The sequence below is a fragment of the Oncorhynchus nerka genome, linkage group LG9a (assembly GCF_034236695.1).
Source record: "Oncorhynchus nerka isolate Pitt River linkage group LG9a, Oner_Uvic_2.0, whole genome shotgun sequence".
Taxonomy (NCBI): Eukaryota; Metazoa; Chordata; class Actinopteri; order Salmoniformes; family Salmonidae; genus Oncorhynchus; species Oncorhynchus nerka.
The window spans coordinates 18,882,159-18,909,520 of record NC_088404.1 but is presented as its reverse complement, the minus strand read 5'-3'; the positions used below and the strand labels follow the sequence as shown (position 1 = coordinate 18,909,520).

Genomic DNA, 27,362 nt, shown 5'->3' with positions numbered 1-27,362 from the left:
AGAAAGATTTCCAATAGTATTTGAACCCAGATCTGCTGCTAGGGGATCTCTGTTATCTCTCATGTCAGCTGGGCAGCAGATCCAGACAGGAGGAGAGGAGAGGATGCTCCTTCCGTTTAAACGATGAAAGATGACCCATAGCCTTAGGCTGGGGTGTCTGTGCCACACTCCCGCTCCATATCCGCTGCTCAGGACCCAGGACGAGCTCCCACAGCGACCCTGCTTTAAAGATGGTAAATGATACAGGCACACCAAGGGCACCCCCTTGGTAACACTCAGACTCAAGTATCAGCTGAGAAATAATACTTTCTAATCTTTCAATAAATATGCTGTTTTGTGACATGGATTTCCAATAGCCTACATTCAGAGTTATAGAAGCCATCTCGTTTCCAGTACATTGGATTTATTTTAAGGAACGCTGAAACACAGACCGTTCTGCCGAGTTGCTTTGCAGAGTTTTTTGGAGAAGGAAAGAGATGAAGGCTCCATACCACTCTTTCACTTAAATGAGAATGCGTTCTCAGTCAACTTACCTGGTAAAACAAGGATTAAATAAATAAAAGCCCCTCCTCCCTTCTCCAGACCCTCTGGAGACCTCCCATTCCTTACTTCCCTCATCAACTCATCCCTAACATTTGGCTGCGTCCCCTCTGACTTCAAAATGTCCCGAGTCAAGAAACCAACACTTGAGCCCTCTGATGTCAAAAACTACTGACTGGTATCCCTTTTTTCTTCTTTCCAAAACACTTCAGCGTGCTGTCTCTGACCAAATCTCTCGCTCTCGCTCTCAGAACAGTCTTCTTGACCCTAACCAGTCAGGCTTCAACATGTGTCACTCTGCTTCTCTGGGTCACACAGGCTCTCCGCACTGCCAAAGCTGACTCTCTCTCCTCTGTACTCATCCTCCTAGATCTATCCGCTACCTTCGACACTGTGAACCATCAAATCCTCCTCTCCACCCTCTCAGGGCTGGTCGCCTCAGGCTCTGCACACTCCTGGATTGCATCCTACCTGGCAGGCTGCTCCTACCACGTGGAGAGGATCCATGTCTGCACCACGTGCTCTCAAGTGGCAGATATCTCAGCTTGGATGTTGGCCAAGCTCAACCTAGACAAGACAGAGCTGCTCTTCCTCACGAGGAAGGCCTAACCCGCTCCAAGACCTTTCCATCACGGTTGACAAATCCATGGCGTCCCCCTTCCCAGAGTGCAAAGGACCTTGCGTGGACCATGGACAACACCCTGTCGTTCTCTGTAAACATCAAAGCAGTGACTCGCTCCTGCAGGTTCATGCTCTACAACATCAGTAGAGTACGACCCTACTTCACACAGGAAGCGGCGCAGTTCCTAATCCAAGCACTTGTTATCTCCCGTCTGGACTACTACAATTCAGTGTTGGCTGGGGTCCCCGCTTGTGCCATCAACCCCCTGCTACTTAACCAGAACGCTGCAGCCGCCCAGTGTTTAATCTTCTCATATTCTCCCATGTCACCCACTCCTCCACACTCTCCACTGGCTTACAGTCAAAGCTCACATCAACCACAAGACCAGAGTACTTGCCTATGGAGCGGCAAGAGGACCTGCTCCTCCATACCTTCATACTATGCACAAACCCTACACCCCAACCCGATTACTCCGTTCTGCCACATCTGGTCTCTTGGTCCTCCCACCCCTAAGGGAGGCCAGCTTCCGCTCCTCCCAGTCCAAGCACTTATCTGTCCAATGGTGGAAACCAGCTTCCACCTGAAGCTAGGACAGCAAAGTCCCTGTCCATCTTCCGAAAACATCTAAAAGAGTATCTTAAAAAAGAATCCCAAAGCACCCCAACCCTTGCTTCATTTGAACCTTCTTCCTTTTTGTGAAAGTGGATGTAGACAACATAATGTTACCGTGTAAACAGGAATGGTCCATCATGGACAGATAAGGGCATGTTGTCATGTGATGTAGCACCCTCTCCTCTCTCCCTACTCCTGCTTGTGTGTGTGCGTGCCCGTTGTCATCTCTTGTATCTCAAGCCTAACATCCTGGATGTTAGGCTTGACTCTGAACCACTCTCTGCAAACTGCCACTTTCACTTACTGTGGTTTGTACCATTTCTGTCAGTCATGTCACATGATGTACTCAGCAGCCACCCTGCCTGTCTGTCACAACCGCCCTCCTCACTGGAGTACTACTTCTTCTTTCTGCCTATTCACACGTTGCCACGGTAACACGTGGAAACTGTGGCTGTCCTGCTATCTCTACCTCTACCCATGGATGACATTTTTCATATGTCAGACCTAAATTTGGTGTGCAGGTAGTGGATGCAAATTGGAAAGGGAACGATGATTATGGAGGTGGCATTTAAATGAACAGGGCTGTAGGGCTCCAATTGACTTCAGGAATGTCCAACAAAAATCATACAACCATTATTTTTCATTTTCTTCATTTTTGTACAAGTACAGCATTATCGTTAAGCAGGCAGATATTCTACTTAATTCTTAAATTCATTTTGTGAGCTCAGGATTAGTTAAAGCCTCAAGTTCCTTTTTTTTACAAAGAAGTGATAACTCAGTATTGCAACAGTTTTAGACTCAGTATTGCAACAGTTTTAGACTCAGTATTGCAACAGTTTTAGACTCAGTATTGCAACAGTTTTAGACTCAGGTTCACTTGTCATTATTCCCCCACCAAACATGATTAAAAAAAAGTTTTGTTATTGAACGGATGGTCAGGGGGCCGAAACATAATTACTAATAATTTGTTGACTGCAAGAAGCCAAAATGGATATCATATTTGACTAAAGAAATCACCCACGGGCCAAATTTCGGGCAGCCAGTTGGGGAAACCTGCACTAGACTACTGCAAAACCGTTTCCCCTGCCATATCCCCTCACCTTGGTGCCACAACAAAGAGAAGATGATGAGAAAAGTGTGGCTTTTAGATATTGATTAGATATTGATTAGCTATTGTCAAGGATGCACAGAAATTCCAAGATACAGTGCATTCGGAAAGTATTCTGACCGCTTTCCTTTTCTACATTTTGTTACGTTACGGGCTTATTCTAACATTTATTGAACAGTTTTTTTCCTCATCAATCTACATTGCCACACCCTAATCTATTTCACCTGTCTTTGTGCTTGTCTCCACCCCCCACCAGGTGTCTCTCATCTTCCCCTATTATCCCTTGTGTATTTATACCTACGTTTTCTGTTTGTCTTTTGCCAGTTCGTCTTCTCCCTTCAAGTCCTACCAGCGTGTTCCTGTGCCTAGTTTGAGTTTTTCCTAGTCTTTCCCGTTCTGACCTTTCTACCTGTCCTGACCCTGCCTGCTGTCCTGTACTGGCCTGACTCTGATTTGGATCACGACTCTTTGCCTGCCTTGACTTACTTTTTGCCTAACTATTGTACTATAATAAACTCTGAGACTCGTACAATCCACCTCCTGTCTGCATCTGGTTCTTAGCCTGAGCCGTGATACTATACACAATACCCCAAAATGAAAACAGTTTAGACATTTTTGCAAATGTATTTAAAAAAACAGAAATATCTTATTTACATAAGTATTCAGACCCTTTGCTATGAGACTCAAAATTGAGCTCAGGTGCATCCTGTTTCTATTGATCATCCTTGAGCTGTTTCTACAACTTGGAGTCCACCTGTGGTAAATTCAATTGATTGGACATGTAATTATGGGATATTGTGTGTAGATTGCTATAGAAAATTATTTATTGAATCCATTTTAGAATAAGACGAACAGAAAATGTGGAAAAAGTCAAGGGTTCTGAATACTTTCCGAAGGCACTGTATATCTAGCTGTCAGATAACACATTCTGATGAAATGGCTTGTCCTAGACTGTAAAAACCCAAAGTGCATTGAGTGAATGCTGGAAAAAAATCTAGGTTCCTTTCTAAACATAGCAATGTGAATGCAAAGAGAACTCAAACCACAAAATAAGTGAAGTGAACTTGCTAAAGAGTTGTGTCCTCATCCAAAGGCAAAGGCATTGTGAATACAAAGATAACGGAGTTCCTTAGATTTTTCTTACCCCCAAATTCACTTTAAAGAGGACTGAGATGGGGTCTTTTAAAGAGGACTAGATGTGAAAACACCTTTAATGTTGTTCATACATCACCTTTCCAGAGATATGCTTCAGCATGACATTACTACATCCATAAATTGAAGAGCCAATGATCAGTGGTGTAAAGTACTTAAGTAAAAATACTTTAAAGTGCTACTTCAGCCATTTTTGGGGGTATGTGTACTTTACTCCATACATGGAGTCTGATAACATACTTTTTTTGAATACTTAGCAGGACAGTGGAAAATGGATGGTCCAATTCACACACTTATCAAGAAAACATCCCTGGTCATCCCAATTACCTCTAATCTGGAGGACTCACTAAACACACATGCTTCATTTGTAAATGATGTCTGAGTGTTTTGCAGTGTACCCCTGGCTGAAAAACAAGAACATGGTGCAGTCTGGTTTGCTTTATGTAAGGAATTTGAAATTATTTATACTGTAGCAGGTTCAAGGGTGTGGGGTTTCCACGTCACCAAGTTCAATAACAAAACATGCACTAGTAGCACAACTAGAATGCACATGTGAAGTTTATTAGGGCTTTTGGTACACAGTGGGAAAGGGGGGAATTCACCAATTACTTCACTGTCCACAAGCTGTTCTCATTTTTGGTTCCGTTCTCCAGGGGTAATCCTAACACTCGGGTCCTCAGCCAAAGGGGGGTAATCCGACAGTCCAGGTCACAACGGATAATCTCCCACTCTTTGCTCTATCGTTACTCTGCCCCTTTGTGCAGGCTGCTTCCTCCTTTATCCCTAAGCACTCCCTGGCTTAACGAACTACAGCCTCGCATCATTGAGGCAGGAAATGTCCATATAAGGCCCAGGGGTGGAGCCAGTGGGCTGCCAGATATCTCCCCTCAATAACCACTCCCCTCACCGCTACCTGCCGTCTGCCACAATACTTTTACTTTTATTTTTGTTATTTAAGTATAGTTTAGCAATTGCATTTACTTGTGATACGTATAAGTGTATTTAAAACCAAATACTTTCAGATTTTTACTGGGTGACTTTCACTTTTACTTGAGTCATTTTCATTGCCGATTTTGGCATAGAAATCTTGGTGGGGCAAACAAACCAAAGAAATGTTGGGATGCATGCCAGCAAAGCCACTACACAACACAACACTAAACAATACATCAAGGCAAAGGGTGACTACTTTGAAGAATCTAAAATCTCAAATATATTTTGATTTGTTTTACCCTTCTGTAGTCTTAACATTCTGTATACTCCCCTTGTCCTGAGCGTAAAAAATGACCCGCCTTCACTAAACTCCTAAAAGAAAGCAGCTTAATTGAATTTTAAACCCCAAATCTATTTTGCATGAAGAAACAACCTGTCATTCATCACAAACTTTGTGAATATCTGGGTTTTCCCTCTTCAACATGCAGGAAGACTGCATTTTATCAGTGGACACCACTCGTTTTTGTTACAAAACACCTGTCATAATTGTTTTCTTTACTAAAGTAGAGGTTTATTATTATTATTATTATTTCTAAAGCTACTGCATAGGTGTAAAAAACATGTTTTAGCAAGAGATAGCATGTGTATAGCCTAAGAAATTAGCAGAAATGTGCAAAAAGTAGTTTTAAATGCATTTTTTTGAAGGGAAACAATAACAGTATTGTTTTGGTGACATAGTGATATATTCTTATATACTGTACAATGAGGAATTCAACTACAAAATACTAGTCTTCTCACATTTTTTTTAACCATTGCCCCCACCTATAAGGTGTATAAACAACAACAATAAATAACAATAAAATAAGGTAATAGACAGAAAACAAAAACGTGAAGAACATAGATCAATCAACTCTAATTAGCACATGTAGGACAGTATGCAAGTGTGTGTACATGGACTTCTCACATGTGCAGCACATAGTATTTGTTTTACAGTCCTTCTTTAGGGGGCAGAATGGTGCAGCACATAGTATTTGTTTTACAGTCATTCTTTAGGGGGCAGAATGGTGCAGCACATAGTATTTGTTTTACAGTCATTCTTTAGGGGGCAGAATGGTGCAGCACATAGTATTTGTTTTACAGTCCTTCTTTAGGGGGCAGAATGGTGCAGCACATAGTATTTGTTTTACAGTCTTTCTTTAGGGGCAGAATGGCATCTCCTCCTCTTGCCTGCCCCAGCTGCAGCCTCAGGTGGATCAGGACAAGATTCAGCCCCCTGAACAGCTTTCACAAGCGTTGCAGAGGCTGCTGTGTGGTGGAGGCGCTCCCTTCTTTGAATGTGTGGGGTTACAAGTGCCTTTCCCAGCTGCTCCAGGAGCACCCTCCTCTTGTTTTGCTTATCAGACATCCAGGTAGGATTGATATTGTTCCATATCACAAAGACATTGTATGAGGACACATCAATGATATTATGGAAGATGACCAGGGGCCAGCGGGCAGTCATCCTCCTGCAGCTGTAAGTTCCAACCACCTTGTCCAGGTTGTCCACACCTCCTTTGTTGTGGATGTAGTCCAGAATGATGGCTGGCTTCCTGTCCTCACGATCACTGATCTCAGCCATTACGGGCTTATTCTAGCCCTATGTAGACACGCAGGTCAATCTCATCCATCCTTTTCCAGTTGTCTCCATATTTATGGAAACCCTTCAAATTTGTCATCTCCTGGATGATTTTTTCAATGGCTGGTGTGATGAACATGTAGAATGTTGAGGCGATGTCCTGGGCATGGGCAACAGCAAGTCTTGTGGGCCCTAGGGTCATCCTTATGACATTTTGTGCAGCCATGGTTGTCATATGGGGACAAGGATCATGTTATTTTGCTGTTCTTTGACAAAAATGTCTCTTTCAATTTGTGGGATTTCTTCTTGATCTGAAGATGATGCATCGTGCTCTGGGTTGTATTCTTCCCCATCTTCTTCTTCAGATACCTCCTCCTCTTCTAAATCATTGTTCTCTTGTTGCTCCTAGACATCTGAAAACATCTGATCTACGACCTTTGGGCACTGAAACGTGCTCTCATGGCTTCAGCAAAGAGAGAACTGGGGGGACTGTCATTAGCAGCACCTTTATAGCCTCTGACAGCATTCCCCATTAGTAAACAATGCTTTCAAGAAATTTTTATTTTGTCTGAAATTTTATTTATTTTGTCTGAAATGTTGTTTATTTTGTCTGTGAACCTGAGTTGTGTGGGGTAGCGGAGGGGAGATGCTGCACATGCACAAGAATGTTTTAGATTTGTTCAATCAGTAGCAGTAGTTCAATCAGTAGCGCACATAAACTAAATATCTCATCGTGTGTGTGTGTGTGTCTTTGTGGTTTTTGTGGTACGTAAATTATTTTATAACTGCCGGGTCAAAAATGGCCCTAAGACAATCTTTGTACCCTGGTGGTGTACAGCTTTCATGGAAATATGAACAAAGGCGATGTTTCACCTTTTCTGTTGTTCGGGTCACTCTAGGAAAAGTTTTTCAAGTTGAAAAAATATCATTTAGGGGGTTTTCTCTGCTGTTAAACATAGTGGAGGGTCATTTTTTACCCTTAAGACAACACAAGGGTTAAAATAATTAACAGTGCAGGCTGACCAACAGGGTGATGATGAGACAGAATGCAAACACAGAGAGACTTATGTTTGACCCCTACAAACACAACTACGAGGGAGACAAAACAAACAAGACACTCTGAAGCTCAGATCAATTAAGAAATAGATAAACACCAGAGGAAACTATCAAGTTACAACATCCTGATCCCAGAAAACTAAAAGGAGAATATGAAATATCAAACAGAATATATTTCTTGGCTAAAATAGTTGTTCAGCAAAAGAGTCCAAGGCAGCCAACAGACAGACTAAATGATACGTGTGTAACTCTATCAGACGGAAACATAAAGTCTGACAAGGCGTTCAGGCTCCAACAGAGATGCCTCCAACAGAGCAGCAGCAACAATTGATTCTCCAGCTGCCGTCTCCGTCTCCATTATCAAAATCACAGAGAGACATCCTGCTGGCCAGCTCAGAGATGAGCTCTCTCTTTCAGCTTATGTCCCGAATGCCACCCTATTCCTTATTTTGTGCATTAGGGCCCTTAAGTCTCTGGTCAAATGTAGTGCACTATATCGGTAGTAGGGTGCCATTTGCAACTTAGACTCTATTTGCAGCTAAATACGACGACTTACATAAATCAGACAGCCTGGAAACTCAAACATGCTTTAAACATGAGTCAGAGTCCTGATGGGAGACGGAGAACATCACACAACACTAGTTACAAGGCATATTTCCTCTGCGCCAAGGCTAAGGATGCGTCCCAAATGCCACTCTATATAGTGCACTTCATTTGACCAGGGGCCCATAGGCTTTGGTCAGGGAACTGGTCAAAAGTAGTGCATTAGCCTATATGGTGCCATTTAGGACTCACTCTCATGCACCCTCCTTTATTAGTTTGATTACTTTCCTTGTTTTGGCTCCCAAGAATGATACTAATGAGTCATGCAAAGCAATCGGAGGAGCGGCTATGAAAAGGATGCAAAAACGGGCGGACCATCATTTTCAAACCAGCTCCACTCTCCTGACAGATGTGACATGGATGTGAATCTTCCAACACTACATCAACTTCCCAAATGGCAGCCTATTCCCTGTTAGCCCTGGTCAAATGTAGTGCACCATAAAGGGAATAGGGTGCCATTTGGGACATGCTTATCTATAGTCTATTCCTCTGACAGATGTGACATGTGGATGTAAAACTCTTCCAACACTCCAGTTAATGAGGCTAACATGGAGGCTAGAATAGAATTATCCCTGGGGCAGGGTCGTGAACTAGGCCTGTCACTGTAGGAAAACAGACGGCCACACAGACAGTTTCACATAACGACAGTGAGACAGCCACGCAGACACCTTCGCATAACGACAGCCATGCCAAAACTATTCTAACAACATCCTGTCTGAAGATGGTGCTGGCTAAAGCTAAAACTGGCGAGTGTAGAGAGTATAGAGATATTGTTATCCACGTCGGCACCAACGATGTTAGGATGAAACAGTCAGAGATCACCAAGCGCAACATAGCTTCTGCGTGCATATCAGCTAGAAAGATGTGTCGGCATCGAGTAATTGTCTCTGGCCCCCTCCCAGTTAGGGGGAGTGATGAGCTCTACAGCAGAGTCTCACAACTCAATCGCTGGTTGAAAACTGTTTTCTGCCCCTCCCAAAAGATAGAATTTGTAGATAATTGGCCCTCTTTCTGGGACTCACCCACAAACAGGACCAAGCCTGACCTGCTGAGGAGTGACGGACTCCATCCTAGCTGGAGGGGTGCTCTCATCTTATCTACCAACATAGACAGGGCTCTAACTCCTCTAGCTCCACAATGAAATAGGGTGCAGGCCAGGCAGCAGGCTATTAGCCAGCCTGCCAGCATAGTGGAGTCTGCCACAAGCATAGTCAGTGTAGTCAGCTCAGCTATCACCATTGAGACCGTGTCTGTGCCTCGACCTAGGTTGGGCAAAACTAAACATGGCGGTGTTCGCCTTAGCAATCTCACTAGGATAAAGACCACCTCCATTCCTGTCATTACTGAAAGAGATCATGATACCTCACTTCTCAAAATGGGGCTACTTAATGTTAGATCCCTTACTTCAAAGGCAATTATAGTCAATGAACTAATCACTGATCATAATCTTGATGTGATTGGCCTGACTGAAACATGGCTTAAGCCTGATGAATTTACTGTGTTAAATGAGGCCTCACCTCCTGGCTACACTAGTGACCATATCCCCCGTGCATCCCGCAAAGGCGGAAGTGTTGCTAACATTTACGATAGCAAATTTCAATTTACAAAAAAAAAATGACGTTTTCGTCTTTTGAGCTTCTAGTCATGAAATCTATGCAGCCTACTCAATAACTTTTTATAGCTACTGTTTACAGGCCTCCTGGGCCATATACAGCGTTTCTCACTGAGTTCCCTGAATTCCCATCGGACCTTGTAGTCATTGCAGATAATATTCTAATCTTTGGTGACTTTAATATTCACATGGAAAAGTCCACAGACCCACTCCAAAAGGCTTTCGGAGCCATCATCGACTCAGTGGGTTTTGTCCAACATGTCTCTGGACCCACTCACTGTCACAGTCATACGCTGGACCTAGTTTTGTCCCATGGAATAAATGTTGTGGATCTTAATGTTTTTCCTCATAATCCTGGACTATCGGACCACCATTTTATTACGTTTGCAATTGCAACAAATAATCTGCTCAGACCCCAACCAAGGAACATCAAAAGTCGTGCTATAAATTCACAGACAACACAAAGATTCCTTGATGCCCTTCCAGACTCCCTCTGCCTACCCAAGGACGCCAGAGGACAAAAATCCGTTAACCACCTAACTGAGTATCTCAATTTAACCTTGCGCAATACCCTAGATGCAGTTGCACCCCTAAAAACTAAAAAAATGTCTCATAAGAAACTAGCTCCCTGGTACACAGAAAATACCCGAGCTCTGAAGCAAGCTTCCAGAAAATTGGAACGGAAATGGCGCCACACCAAACTGGAAGTCTTCCGACTAGCTTGGAAGGACGGTACCGTGCAGTACCGAAGAGCCCTTACTGCTGCTCGATCATCCTATTTTTCTAACTTAATTGAGGAAAATAAGAACAATCCGAAATTCCTTTTTGATACTGTCGCAAAGCTAACTAAAAAGCAGCATTCCCCAAGAGAGGATGACTTTCACTTTAGCAGTGATAAATTCATGAACTTCTTTGAGGAAAAGATTATGATTATTAGAAAGCAAATTACGGACTCCTCTTTAAACCTGCGTATTCCTCCAAACCTCAGTTGTCCTGAGTCTGCACAACTCTGCCAGGACCTAGGATCAAGAGAGACGCTCAAGTCTTTTAGTACTATATCTCTTGACACAATGATGAAAATAATCATGGCCTCTAAACCTTCAAGCTGCATACTGGACCCTATTCCAACTAAACTACTGAAAGAGCTGCTTCCTGTGCTTGGCCCTCCTATGTTGAACATAATAAACGGCTCTCTATCCACTGGATGTGTACCAAACTCACTAAAAGTGGCAGTAATAAAGCCTCTCTTGAAAAAGCCAAACCTTGACCCAGAAAATATAAAAACTATCGGCCTATATCGAATCTTCCATTCCTCTCAAAAATTTTAGAGAAGGCTGTTGCGCAGCAACTCACTGCCTTCCTGAAGACAAACAATGTATACGAAATGCTTCAGTCTGGTTTTAGACCCCATCATAGCACTGAGACGGCACTTGTGAAGGTGGTAAATTACATTTTAATGGCAACGGACCGAGGCTCTGCATCTGTCCTCGTGCTCCTAGACCTTAGTGCTGCTTTTGATACCATCGATCACCACATTCTTTTGGAGAGATTGGAAACCCAAATTGGTCTACACGGACATGTTCTGGCCTGGTTTAGATCTTATCTGTCGGAAAGATATCAGTTTGTCTCTGTGAATGGTTTGTCCTCTGACAAATCAACTGTAAATTTCGGTGTTCCTCAAGGTTCTGTTTTAGGACCACTATTGTTTTCACTATATATTTTACCTCTTGGGGATGTTATTCGAAAACATAATGTAAACTTTCACTGCTATGCGGATGACACACAGCTGTACATTTCAATGAAACATGGTGAAGCCCCAAAATTGCCCTCGCTAGAAGCATGTGTTTCAGACATAAGGAAGTGGATGGCTGCAAACTTTCTACTATTAAACTCGGACAAAACAGAGATGCTTGTTCTAGGTCCCAAGAAACAAAGAGATCTTCTGTTGAATCTGACAATTAATCTTAATGGTTGTACAGTCGTCTCAAATAAAACTGTGAAGGACCTCGTCGTTACTCTGGACCCTGATCTCTCTTTTGAAGAACATATCAAGACCATTTCGAGGACAGCTTTTTTCCATCTACGTAACATTGCAAAAATCAGAAACTTTCTGTCCAAAAATGATGCAGAAAAATTAATCCATGCTTTTGTCACTTCTAGGTTAGACTACTGCAATGCTCTACTTTCCGGCTACCCGGATAAAGCACTAAATAAACTTCAGTTAGTGCTGAATACGGCTGCTAGAATCCTGACTAGAACCAAAAAATTTGATCATATTACTCCAGTGCTAGCCTCTCTACACTGGCTTCCTGTCAAAGCAAGGGCTGATTTCAAGGTTTTACTGCTAACCTACAAAGCATTACATGGGCTTGCTCCTACCTATCTCTCTGATTTGGTCCTGCCGTACATACCTACACGTACGCTACGGTCACAAGACGCAGGCCTCCTAATTGTCCCTAGAATTTCTAAGCAAACAGCTGGAGGCTGGGCTTTCTCCTATAGAGCTCCATTTTTATGGAACGGTCTGCCTACCCATGTCAGAGACGCAAACTCGGTCTCAACCTTTAAGTCTTTACTGAAGACTCATCTCTTCAGTGGGTCATATGATTGAGTGTAGTCTGGCCCAGGAGTGGGAAGGTGAACGGAAAGGCTCTGGAGCAACGGACCGCCCTTGCTGTCTCTGCCTGGCCGATTCCCCTCTTTCCACTGGGATTCTCTGCCTCTACCCTGTTACGGGGGCTGAGTCACTGGCTTACTGGGGCTCTCTCATGCCGTCCCTGGGGGGGGTGCGTCACCTGGGTGGGTTGATTCACTGTTGTGGTCGGCCTGTCTGGGTTGGCGCCCCCCTTGGGTTGTGCCGTGGCGGAGATCTTTGTGGGCTATACTCGGCCTTGTCTCAGGATGGTAAGTTGGTGGTTGAAGATATCCCTCTAGTGGTGTGGGGGCTGTGCTTTGGCAAAGTGGGTGGGGTTATATCCTTCCTGTTTGGCCCTGTCCGGGGTGTCCTCGGATGGGGCCACAGTGTCTCCTGACCCCTCCTGTCTCAGCCTCCAGTATTTATGCTGCATTAGTTTATGTGTCGGGGGGCTAGGGTCAGTTTGTTATATCTGGAGTACTTCTCCTGTCCTATTCGGTGTCCTGTGTGAATCTAAGTGTGCGTTCTCTAATTCTCTCCTTCTCTCTTTCTTTCTCTCTCTCGGAGGACCTGAGCCCTAGGACCATGCCCCAGGACTACCTGACATGATGACTCCTTGCTGTCCCCAGTCCACCTGGCCATGCTGCTGCTCCAGTTTCAACTGGCCTGGGCCCTAGGACCATGTCCCAGGACTACCTGACATGATGACTCCTTGCTGTCCCCAGTCCACCTGGCCATGCTGCTGCTCCAGTTTCAACTGTTCTGCCTTACTATTATTCAACCATGCTGGTCATTTATGAACATTTGAACATCTTGGCCACGTTCTGTTATAATCTCCACCCGGCACAGCCAGAAGAGGACTGGCCACCCCACATATGCTCTCTCTAATTCTCTCTTTCTTTCTCTCTCTCGGAGGACCTGAGCCCTAGGACCGTGCCCCAGGACTACCTGACATGATGACTCCTTGCTGTCCCCAGTCCACCTGACTGTGCTGCTGCTCCAGTTTCAACTGTTCTGCCTTATTATTATTCGACCATGCTGGTCATTTATGAACATTTGAACATCTTGGTCATGTTCTGTTATAATCTCTACCCGGCACAGCCAGAAGAGGACTGGCCACCCCACATAGCCTGGTTCCTCTCTAGGTTTCTTCCTAGGTTTTGGCCTTTCTAGGGAGTTTTTCCTAGCCACCGTGCTTTTACACCTGCATTGTTTGCTGTTTGGGGTTTTAGGCTGGGTTTCTGTACAGCACTTTGAGATATCAGCTGATGTACGAAGGGCTATATAAATAAATTTGATTTGATTTGATTTGATTTGTCGGACTGCTCGGAGTTAACTCACATCCTGGGAGTCCCAAAGGCTATTCCCTAAATAGTGCCCTACTTTTGACCAAGGACCGTATAGTGTTCTGGTCATAGCGTTCTGTTGCTACCACTCCACAAGTGTGTGTTGGGGGGGGGGTTAGTAATCTTGATAATTATCAACCCGTCTCCAGGCTCCCTTATCTTGTGAAAATCCTAGAATCATTGGTCAACAACAGCTACGTTATTATCTATCTCTAAATGGTATTCTTAATGTTAATCAATCCGGATTCTGACCTAAACATAGCATCACTACGGCAACCATGCTTGTGTAAATTATATTGAAAATGCTTAACTAGTAGAAAGAGGAGGAAGGGAAGAGCTACTAAGGTACACAATAGTACATTTTGGTAGATAGAAGGTGCTCTTTGGTAAAAGGGGTAAATTGGTCATCAAAAAGAAAGGAGGACCAAGGCACTCTTCATATAATTGATTAAAATGCCTTTATTAGTATGGCATGTTCAATAGAAACAAAGTTTTTTTTTAAACCGACGCGTTTCGGCTGCATGGCCTTCGTCAAGGAATACAAAAAAAAGAGGATTACAAGGTCCTCTTTTAAACAGCTTATCAATTAGCCCTAATTGGAAGAGGGAGTGGTTACACAATTGATTGGACACACCTAGTAAGCAATACTATACACATTGAAATACTGTAGCAATGTTATCATAAAAATACAACTCCAAACTAGAAGTATCAGAACACTAAAAGGTAGTTCTAACCTTAAATATGACTGGGAGAAGTGTCAAGAATAAGAAAGCTAAATATACCATAGTACACTAGAACACAGCAAAACATGAACAACAACAGTCTAACCATAGCTGAGGGCAATAGAGCAAAATGTCCACTAGATGACAGCAAATGGACCCATCACGACCCCACAGGAAAGGTGAGAAAACCATATCTCAATTTAAACCAGGGTATTTAGTGGCCTGTAGTTTGTAAATCCATATCTTCATTTAAACCAGGGTACTTAGTGGCCTGTAGTTTGTAAATCCATATCTTCATTTAAACCAGGGTACTTAGTGGCCTGTAGTTTGTAAATCCATATCTTCATTTAAACCAGGGTATTTAGTGGCCTGTAGTTTGTAAATCCATATCTTCATTTAAACCAGGGTATTTAGTGGCCTGTAGTTTGTAAATCCATATCTTCATTTAAACCAGGGTATTTAGTGGCCTGTAGTTTGTAAATCCATATCTTCATTTAAACCAGGGTATTTAGTGGCCTGTAGTTTGTAAATCCATATCTTCATTTAAACCAGGGTACTTGGTGGCCTGTAGTTGGTAAATCCATATCTTCATTTAAACCAGGGTACTTAGTGTCCTGTAGTTTGTAAATCCATATCTTCATTTAAACCAGGGTACTTAGTGTCCTGTAGTTTGTAAATCCATATCTTCATTTAAACCAGGGTACTTAGTGTCCTGTAGTTTGTAAATCCATATCTTCATTTAAACCAGGGTATTTAGTGTCCTGTAGTCTGTAAATCCATATCTTCATTTAAACCAGGGTATTTAGTGGCCTGTAGTTTGTAAATCCATATCTTCATTTAAACCAGGGTATTTAGTGGCCTGTAGTCTGTAAATCCATATCTTCATTTAAACCAGGGTATTTAGTGGCCTGTAGTTTGTAAATCCAAAAACTTTCCCTTTGGTTTAACTGTTTAAGACGGTCCCCTTTTCTAATAGAGGCCGGAATATGCTCAATACCCATAGCTTGTAGGGAGGCAGGGTTGCCATGGTGTAGGGATTTGTAGTGCCTTGCCATGGGGTAGTCTTCATCACCTACCCGTATGGCGTACTTGTGTTCCGCTAAGTGGTCTTGAAGGCATCTCTTTGTCCTTCCAATGTAGAACACCTTGCACTGTGGACATTCCAATCTATAGATGAAATGAGTGGTTTTACAGTTAATGAAATGCTTGACGTAATACTCCATTTAGGAAGCTGTGTCAACAAAATACTTCTTCTGTACAATATTACTGCAATGTTTGCAATGGTAACATTTAAAAGAGCCCTTGGGTTTGTGGTCAAGCCAAGTTTTTTGAGAGTCTCCCGGAAGATAACTGTGGACTAATTTGTCATTTAGGGTAAGACATCTCTTAAAGCTTATGACTGGTGGCTCAGGAAAGACTTGGCATAGTAGCGTATCACTTTGGATGATTCCCCAATTGTTTTAATGATTCTTTTAATGCTCTCTGCTTCAGTGCTGCATCGTTTTAGGCTATAGAAATGGATTTTATCAAACAAAACGGCACTTCATTTGATCACTGGGACCCTCACGAAGAGAAATAAGAGCAAGATATCAGAATGTAAGTCATAATTTTACCTTCAGATGTGAATGTATCAAAACTGTCATGGCGGAAAATGTTTGTTGTTGATGATCGCTCTTCTCAAACAAAAGCATGGCATTTGTTCTCTGTAATAGCTATTTTAAATCGCAAAGCGAAGTTTGATTAAAATATTCTAATCTGTTGAAGGATGTAAGACACTTGCATTTTCAAGAATGTTTAATGTTACGACGTTGTATTTTTAGTTAGTCACTCCGAAATTTCCCCTGATGTTGATCCCTGTATGGGGATCGCAGCCATAAGAGGTTTTAACTACTCCGATAGAAATAGTAGACTGTCAGGTACTGAGCAGGAAGGTCTGATTTCACTATTATTAAAACAAGATCCAGATGGCAAATATAAAGATCCAGTCCTTCTCCCTTACCTCACCTCGCTCATCAACCTATCCCTGACCGCTGGCTACGTCCCTCCCGTCTTCAAGAGAGCGAGAGTTGCACCCCTTCTGAAAAAACCTACACTCGATCCCTCCGATGTCAACAACTACAGACCAGTATCCCTTCTTTCTTTTCTCTCCAAAACTCTTGAACGTGCCGTCCTTGGCCAGCTCTCCCGCTATCTCTCTCAGAATGACCTTCTTGATCCAAATCAGTCAGGTTTCAAGACTAGTCATTCAACTGAGACTGCTCTTCTCTGTATCACGGAGGCACTCCGCACTGCTAAAGCTAACTCTCTCTCCTCTGCTCTCATCCTTCTAGACCTATCGGCTGCCTTCGATACTGTGAACCATCAGATCCTCCTCTCCACCCTCTCCGAGTTGGGCATCTCCGGCGCGGCCCACGCTTGGATTGCGTCCTACCTGACAGGTCGCTCCTACCAGGTGGCGTGGCGAGAATCTGTCTCCTCACCACGCGCTCTCACCACTGGTGTCCCCCAGGGCTCTGTTCTAGGCCCTCTCCTATTCTCGCTATACACCAAGTCACTTGGCTCTGTCATAACCTCACATGGTCTCTCCTATCATTGCTATGCAGACGACACACAATTAATCTTCTCCTTTCCCCCTCTGATGACCAGGTGGCGAATCGCATCTCTGCATGTCTGGCAGACATATCAGTGTGGATGACGGATCACCACCTCAAGCTGAACCTCGGCAAGACGGAGCTGCTCTTCCTCCCGGGGAAGGACTGCCCGTTCCATGATCTCGCCATCACGGTTGACAACTCCATCGTGTCCTCCTCCCAGAGCGCTAAGAACCTTGGCGTGATCCTGGACAACACCCTGTCGTTCTCAACTAACATCAAGGCGGTGGCCCATTCCTGTAGGTTCATGCTCTACAACATCCGCAGAGTACGACCCTGCCTCACACAGGAAGCAGCGCAGGTCCTAATCCAGGCACTTGTCATCTCCCGTCTGGATTACTGCAACTCGCTGTTGGCTGGGCTCCCTGCCTGTGCCATTAAACCCCTACAACTCATCCAGAACGCCGCAGCCCGTCTGGTGTTCAACCTTCCCAAGTTCTCTCACGTCACTCCGCTCCTCCGCTCTCTCCACTGGCTTCCAGTTGAAGCTCGCATCCGCTACAAGACCATGGTGCTTGCCTACGGAGCTGTGAGGGGAACGGCACCTCAGTACCTCCAGGCTCTGATCAGGCCCTACACCCAAACAAGGGCACTGCGTTCATCCACCTCTGGCCTGCTCGCCTCCCTACCACTGAGGAAGTACAGTTCCCGCTCAGCCCAGTCAAAACTGTTCGCTGCTCTGGCCCCCCAATGGTGGAACAAACTCCCTCACGACGCCAGGACAGCGGAGTCAATCACCACCTTCCGGAGACACCTGAAACCCCACCTCTTTAAGGAATACCTAGGATAGGATAAAGTCATCCTTCTCACCCCCCCCCCTTAAAAGACTTAGATGCACTATTGTAAAGTGGCTGTTCCACTGGATGTCATAAGGTGAAAGCACCAATTTGTAAGTCGCTCTGGATAAGAGCGTCTGCTAAATGACTTAAATGTAAAATGTAAAAAACTGGAGGCCCCTTGCACTTCAATGTTGTGATGCAAAAATACTAGCAAAATGCATAGCACCCAGGTATTGTTCATCCTGATCAGACAGATTTTTTACATAGACAATACATTGGAGATAATATACGACAACTACTACAAATAATAGAACATCATGAAACATCTAAGAAGCCAGGCCTGGTCTTTACAGAGGATTTTGAAAAGGCATTTGGTAAAGTAAGACTGGATTTTATTTATAAATGCCTAGATTTTTTGAATTTGGGTTATTCTCTTATAAAATGGGTAAAAGTAATGTATAGCAACCCCAGGTGTAAAATAGTAAATAACGGCTACTTCTCAGAGCGTTTCGAATTGTTAAGAGGAGCTAAACAAGGGTGTCCGCTGTCACCATATATATTCGTTATGGCCATCGAAATGAGAGAATATTAAAATCAGATCCAATAACATCATTAGAGGATTAGTAATCCAAGGCTTTAAAACAAAGGTGTCCATGTATGCCGATGACTCAAGTTTTATATCAAGTCCGCAAGCTAGATCCCTGCAATGTCTCATTGAAGATCTAGAAAACTTTTCTGGACTAGTGTACAGGGTACAATATTACGTATTGGATCTTTAAAAAATACATTTTTACACCAGCCTGCAGTTTACCTATAAAATGGGCTGAAGTAGACGTACTTGGTATTCATATCACAAAATATAGAAATAAGTTCTCCACAATGAATTTCAATAGAAAACTTGTAAAAATAGACAAAATCCTGCAACCATGGAGTGGTAAATACCTGTAGATTTATGGAAAAATTGCCCTTATTAACTCCATAGTCATATCTCAGTTTACTCACTTACTTATGGAGCTGCCTACTCCTGATGATTTGTTTTTCAAATCATATGAGCAAAGAATATTTAGCTTTATCTGGGATGCTAAACCAGACAAAATAAATAATGAATATGAATTGGGTGGGTTGAGATTATTAAATATAAAAGCACTAAACCTCTCTAAAAGCTTCACTTATTCAAAAGTTTTACTTGAACCCCAAATGGTTTTCAAGTAGATTACTAAGAAAAGCTCATTCATTGTTTAACAATGGCCTTGTATCCATTGTGCAGATTGCCATGTCTCATTTTCGATTAATTGAAAATTATATATTTTTTCAAAGTATCTCACTTTTTCAAACAAGCATTGCAGAGCTGGCTACAATTTCAATTTCATCCCCCTGAAAAGATATAACAAATATTACAATAAATATTTTGGCTGAACTTAAATGTGCTGGTTGATAAAATACCTGTATTTATAGGAAAGATGTTTGAAAAGGGTATTTTGTTCATAAATTATATTGTAAATTGGAATGGTAGAGTTATGTCTTTCATGGAGTTTCAGAATTTTACAGGAAGGTCTGATCAATCCAAGAGTACAACCAATTGATTACAGCCGTACCTCAAAAATGGAGGAGGCAGGTGGCAGCGGGAGGAGGTAGGGAACTGGTCAGTCTGCCAAATATAAAGGATAAAAACTTGTAATAAAAATGACATAAATAGGAAAGTAAACGAGTTTCATTTGATGACCAGTATGTTAAAAATAGTTGGGAAGAGATTTTGATGTACCGATTCCATGGTACAGGGTGTATGAGTTGATGAGTTGATATATAAAATGACGCAAGATTCAAGACTTCATGCTTTTCAGCTAAAATTATTATATAGAATTCTTGCCACCAACAAAATGTTGAATATTCATAAAATGGGCATAAAATCATCGATGTTCTGCAGATTTTGTTGTGAGGAAACAGAATCAATAGACTATTTATTATGGTATTGCCCTCAGGTAGCCTGTTTCTGGTCTCAGGTTCAGGAATGGCTGAAAATGCATAACATTGATCTAAAATTGACAATATAAAAATTATTTTTAGGGGATCTGGGGGAGACCGGGTCAGTCAATTACTAATATACTAATACTCTTAGTAAAAGTATTTATCTTCAACTAGCAATCTGTGGATTCTATTCGATTAGATAGAATTGTACGTTAAACATCACAGCATAGTTTAAAGATATATGTTGTGTAGAAACCCAAAAAGGGTGGCCAGCAGAGATAGGTGGGGTGGGCTGAGTGAAGCTGAGGTTTGTGGGAGTAGAGTTGCAGGTGATAGAATGGTCTCCAGCCAAACATGTAAATTATACAAAATAAAGTAAAAATAAAACATAGTAAAAAGTAAGTTTGAATGACACTGATGTGCAGTGTTTTTACAGCTAATGCCGGTTTGCCTGAGGCTGTGCAGGTGTTTGTGTAACGGCTAGCTTAGTTAGCGGTGCGTGCTAAAAAAAAATATATATATTTTTACCTTTATTTAACCAGGCAAGTCAGTTAAGAACAAATTCTTATTTTTAATGACGGCCTGGGAACAGTGGGTTAACTGCCTGTTCAGGGGCAGAACGACAGATTTGTACCTTGTCAGCTCGGGGGTTTGAACTCGCAACCTTCTGGTTACTAGTCCAACACTCTAACCACTAGGCTACCCTGCCGCCCCATAGCGTTTCAATCAGTGACGTCACTTGCTCTGAGACCTTGAAGTAGTGGTTCCCCTTGCGCTGCAAGGGCCGCGGCTTTTGTGGAGCGATGGGTAACGATGCTTCGTGGGTGACTGTTGTTGATGTGTGCAGAGGGTTATACTGTTACATTTGTAAACATGCATATACACACACACTCATTCAAATACACACATACACTTTCACACATGTAAATCGTGCCAGACATGCACTCATTCATATACAGTTGGCCTTGCTGTTATGATTTTAGTTGTCCTTGATGTCCTTTGTTTTTTCTGGGGGGGGGGGGATTTATTTTATTTTGTATTTTATTTTGTATTTTATTTTTTATTGGGGTGACTGTGTGACCGGTCTCGGGTGGTTGATGGACAGCTATGGGGAACTGTGGGGGGGGATCTTGGAGGGTTTGCGTCCCCGTTTTTTTTTGTCTTGTGGGGATGGGGCCACAGTGTCTCCCGACCCCTCCTGTCTCAGCCTCCAGTATTTATGCAGTAGTTTATGTGTCGGGGGGCTGGGGTCAGTTTGTTATATCTGGAGTACTTCTCCTGTCATATTCGGTGTCCTGTGTGAATCTAAGTGTGCATTCTCTAATTCTCTCCTTCTCTCTTTCTTTCTCTCTCTCGGAGGACCTGAGCCCTAGGACCATGCCCCAGGACTACCTGACATGATGACTTCTTGCTGTCCCCAGTCCACCTGGCCATGCTGCTGTTCCAGTTTCAACTGACCTGAGCCCTAGGACCATGCCCCAGGACTACCTGACATGACTCCTTGCTGTCCCCAGTCCACCTGGCCATGCTGCTGCTCCAGTTTCAACTGTTCTGCCTTATTATTATTCGACCATGCTGGTCATTTATGAACATTTGAACATCTTGGCCATGTTCTGTTATAATCTCCACCCGGCACAGCCAGAAGAGGACTGGCCACCCCACATAGCCTGGTTCCTCTCTAGGTTTCTTCCTAGGTTTTGGCCTTTCTAGGGAGTTTTTCCTAGCCACCGTGCTTCTACACCTGCATTGCTTGCTGTTTGGGGTTTTAGGCTGGGTTTCTGTACAGCACTTTGAGATATCAGCTGATGTACGAAGGGCTATATAAATAAATTTGATTTGATTTGATTTGTGGGAGATCTGTCGACGTGCCCTTGAGCAGATCGTTGACCCTAGATGTATGGGAGTCTGTTGGTTGACTGGTGTGGTGTAGTTGTTGAGTGGCTTCACTGCAAGTATATTGTATGGTTTGGATATTCAATAAAAAAAGTGTTTTTTTAAATATAACAAGTAATCTAACAATTCCACAACAACTACCTAATACACACAAATCTAAGTAAAGGGATGGAATACGAATATATACATATAAATATACGGATGAGCAATGACCGAACGGCATAGGCAAGATGCAATAGATGGCATAAAATACAGTATATACATATGAGATGAGTAATGCAAGATATGTAAACATTATTAAAGTGGCATTATTAAAGTGAAAAGTGATCCATTTATTAATGTGGCCAATGATTTAAAGTCTGTATGTAGGCAGCAGCCTCTCTGTGTTAGTGACGGCTGTTAAACAGTCTGATGGCCTTGAGAAAGAGACTGAAAAACGGCTTCTAAGTCACAGCTTTAATGCACCTGTACTGACCTCGCCTTCTGGATGGTAGCGGGGTTTCCTTAGGAAACTATGCAATATTTAGTTTTTTATGTATTATTTCTTACATTGTTATCCCAGAAAATCTTAATTTACATACAGTCGGGAAGAACTATTGGATATCAGAGCGACGTCAGCTTACCAACATTACGACCAGAATTTGACCAGACTTTCCCGAAGCGGATCCTTTGTTCGCACCACCCCCCAGGGAATTTGATCTGATTCCAGAGGTTGACCCAAAACAAAACGGAGCGGCCTCCTGGTCAGACTTCAGAGGCGTGCACACCACCCACACCTTCCGAGTATGTACAGTGTACATAACAGTCTCTAGATAACTAGATAGACTAAATTAGGGCATAACCCAGATGAATTTGTAAAGACTAGTTTGAATGGTACACAAATTGAGCAAGTTCTTTCCTACAAATATCTTTGTATCAAACTTGATGACAAACTGTCATTTAAAAAACATGTCACTGAGCTGGTGAAGAAGTTGAAGTTCATGGTTGGTTTATTTTACAGAAAAAAAGCATGTCTGACTTTTGTTAATAGAAAGGAAATTGTCCAGGCCACTTTTATGTCCATTTTAGAACATGAGGATTTTGTCAAAACTGAACAAAAATATAAACTCAAGGTGTTGGTCCCATGTTTCATGAGCTGAAATGTTTCATATGCACGAAAGCTTATTTCTCAAGAATGTTGTGCACAAATTTGTTTACATCCCTGTTAGTGAGCATTTCTCCTTTGCCAAGAAAATCCATCTAGCTGACAGGTGTGGCGTATCAAGAAGCTGATTAAACAGCATGATCATTACACAGGTGCAGCTTGTGCTGGGGACAATTAAAGGCCACTAAATAAAATTTGCATTTTTGTCACACATCACAATGCTACATATGTCTCAGGTTTTGAGGGAGTGTGCAATTGGCATGCTGACTGCAGGAATGTCCACTAGAGCTGTTGCCAGAGAATTTAATGTTAATTTCTCTACCATAAGCGGCCTCCAACGTCGTTTTAGAGAATTTGGCAGTACGTCCAACCGGCCTCACAACCGTATACCATGAGTAACAACGCCAGGCCAGAACCTCCACATTCTTTACCTGCGTGATCGTCTTTGTTGAGGAATATTTCTGTCTGTAATAAAGCCCTTGTGTGGATAAACTCATTCTGATTGGCTGGGTCTGGCTCCCCAGTGGGTGTGCCTGGCTACCAAGTGGGTGGGCCTATACCCTCAAAGGCCCACCCATAGCTGCAACCTTGCCCAGTCATGTGAAACCCATAGATTAGGGCCTAATGAATTGATTTCAATTGACTGATTTCCTGTAACTCAGTAAAATCTTTGAACTTGTTGTGATTATATTTTTGTTCAGTATTTACAGTATTCATGCAGCAGCATCTAAACTAAAACCACTATATGCTGTTTCCATTGTGCCCTTAGGTTTATTACTGATGATGGTTATAGAACTCACCGTTGTGTTTTATATCTAAAGTGTTTTGGGCCACTTTTTATGTAAGGAGAGAGCAGTATTTTCTTGTGTTTATCTGCAAGGCACTCATGCAGAAACTATGTATCTATCATCATTAATTCAATTTAGACTTACAAATGACCAAACCAGGCTTGGATAACACTGGAGGTCCCTTCGGTCCCCACAGAGGGTAAAGCTGCTTTTAGTTGTTTTTAGCCCTTTATGTAGAACAATTTACAGAGCTCTCTGAAATTAGATGTTCTGGTCCTCCTTGGTCAGTTCAGAGTAATGACCGGAGACCTCTATGCTGATATATGTGTCTGCTTTTCTTAATTTGTTTTCTAATTTTGTATATTGTATGTGTATAATTTATTTATGCAGGGCTCATCTGTAAAACATACTCTAGTCTCTGTTTGACTTCCCTGTCAAAATAAAGGTTAAATAAAAACTATTTGGAGAATAGGGTGCCATTTGAGATGCATTCCAGACCAGACACCGCTTACAGACAGGTGCATAATGACCTGCCACTGGGTTGTACACCCAGGAACTGGGAACAAAACAGACAACAATAATATGACACACAAAAATTCAAATTAGCCATTCTAGGGAGAAAAATATAGGTGTTTTTCCATGCCTTACAGGATGAATATTTCATAAAAAATAGACTAGATCGTTTCATTTGCATAATATTAGAGACTAAGGTCCAGTGACGTTATTGGCACACAACACATCTCCTCCAGATAGAAAAGTGTAAAAGCTATGTGTGTCTCCAAAATGGCACCCTATTCCCTATAGAGTGCACTACCATATGGGCCCTGGTCAAAAGAAGTGTACAACATAGAGAATAGGGTTCCATATGGGATATAGCCACCATTGGCCTCCAGGCTCTGATCAGGCCCTACACCCAAACAAGGGCACTGCGTTCATCCACCTCTGGCCTGCTCGCCTCCCTACCACTGAGGAAGTACAGTTCCCGCTCAGCCCAGTCAAAACTGTTCGCTGCTCTGGCCCCCCAATGGTGGAACAAACTCCCTCACGACGCCAGGACAGCGGAGTCAATCACCACCTTCCGGAGACACCTGAAACCCCACCTCTTTAAGGAATACCTAGGATAGGATAAAGTAATCCCTCTCACCCCCCCCCCCCCCCTTAAAAGATTTAGATGCACTATTGTAACACTGGATGTCATAAGGTGAATGCACCAATTTGTAAGTCGCTCTGGATAAGAGCGTCTGCTAAATGACTTAAATGTAAATGTAAATTGGCAAAAAGCTGGTCATACTGAAGTGGATCCATTAGATCTTAGTCTATAATAGGATCTTCGTCTATAATATGGTCTTCGTCTACAAAAGGATCTTCGTCTACAATAGGATTTTCGTCTATAATATGATCTTCGTCTATAATAGGATCTTCGTCTTGGCTTGGACCACAATGTACAAAGTCTGCATTACATGTACTGTATATGGTCAACAGTCATCAGTGGCATTGACAAACAACAGCAGATCTTAGCTCCCTGTAGTCTACTGAAAATTAGCCTGCGGTAGCTACAAACGATGATCACTCCCACCTCCAGAAATGGGTCTGGATTAAAAATGAACAAGCTGAGAGGCTGCACTACTTTAAGTGGGGTAACACCGCAGGCTTAATTGCTTGCATAATGGTAACCTGTACAAAGGCCAACTGATTTTAAAAAGGAAGAGGTCACATCGTTGAGTGACTTTGATGTCAAATAGCCTCAAATAATGATACCAGCCTCCTGGGGAGTTCTAGAATCCTCCCAAGGCCTTTGTTCTGTTCTGTCATTGGTGTGTAATGGAAGCGTCTCAAATGACTCCCCATTCCCTATTTAGCCCTATGGGTCCTGGTCAAAAGTAGTGCACTATAAAGGGAATAGGGTGCCATTTGGGACAGATCCAATATCTGCTGCAAGCCAAACTGTTTCTTACCATGGCCTTCAACACAGGACTGTGTCCAGCTCAATGACTGTGCTTTATGCTGGCACTTCCCATTGATTTCAGAAGGGTATCCAAAGATTTAATTACACAAGTAACACATAAACTGTCCCATGCCAATAGTAGTTACAGGCTGGGGAAAATATAGCTATGCCCTGTTAAAGTAATGGCTGGAGTTGTGTGTGGGTTTGTGAGGCAATAGCTTAGTTTACTGGTAGAGAGCACTTCAAGGCTTTTGGAGTTGTTCTGCTAGTCCAATATGGAGTCCAGAGAACAGTTACGTTAACTTACAGACCTCTCGGTCTCCGAACAACAATTACTTAGCAGCTGAAGTTTAATTAGTGGAAACAATCCTGAACTTCCTGCCTAACTCGTTTGAGGCAATTAGTCAAAGTCACATCTACTCATTTTCACACCGGTTTCCTAATGGTCTCCTACGTTTCAATGGGTAAACAGTCTACCTCAACAAATGATACACAGCTACAGGGGGCATATTGTTGTGTCTCAACAGGATCATCAAGTGAATTGTAGTGTATTTCACAGCATAGGTATATTTTAAATTCTATATCATTAACTGACTAAGACCCGTATGGGAAACCAGGTGATGTGATTGGTGATTGACCTCTCTGGCCAATCAATATGTCAATCCAATAATTGATAAATAAGTAAATGGGATGAAATAAAACCATCAGAAATGTCTAGTCTGTCCTCATTGACTGACTAGAGGTGAATAGTGAATAGGCTTACCACTACTGCTCTGGTTTAAATTGTCTTTCAAGGTGCATCTACAGTACTTAATTCTATTACATCTTCGCCTCATAAATTCCACACCCACCGACTCACAATTACTTTCATGACGTTATAACTGCCTGTCGATTCCACCCACTGGACAGAGCCAAGTGAGTGACTAGCGAGTAGCCCTTTCAGTTAGTACTGGTTCTGGGTTAGGACTGAGATTACCATTTCAGTTGCACATTAGGTTGCCTGCATCTCCTGACAGACAGAGCATGTTATGCTGCTTCCCAAATGGCACCCTATTTCCTATATAGTGCACTACTTTTGAACAGGACCCAGAGGCCACTATAAAGGGAATAGGGTGCCATTTGGAACACACCCTAGGTTGCATGCCTCTACCCGACAAATCATGTCGACTGCATCTTATCTCATCATAACTGGAAATTCACATGCAGCAATACACCAGCCAGGCCAACGTGCCAGTCAGTTTTCCCAGGAGAAATCACACCAATTGCCATTTGGAAAATTAATTCAGTGACCTATGATAATGTAAGATTAATTTGCACTGTTTGCTTGCTTGCTGTATTTGAACTAGAAATGAGTGCTTTCTTTTTTCTATAGCCATGCCTTTCTCTTTCTTTAAATTAATTTAAGATAATTATCACATGGCAGAATCCTATACACAACATGGCAGAATCTTATACACAACAAGGCAGACTCCTATACACAACAAAGCAGAATCCAATACACAACAAGGCTGAATCCTATACACAACAAGCCAGAATCCCATACACAACAAGTCAGAAAACAGAGCAAAAGGAGAAGGGGATGACTAAATCTTCTACTAATTAAGACCAAACATTTGATCCAGTGCACAATTACTTTAGTGCTTA

At 42.6% G+C, this 27,362-nt stretch overlaps 1 pseudogene; it reads left to right on the top strand.

Moving 5' to 3' along the window:
• The window catches only part of LOC115134841 (mitochondrial inner membrane protease subunit 2-like), a 211,334-nt pseudogene that overhangs the window by 54,804 nt on the left and 129,168 nt on the right, over window positions 1-27,362 (top strand).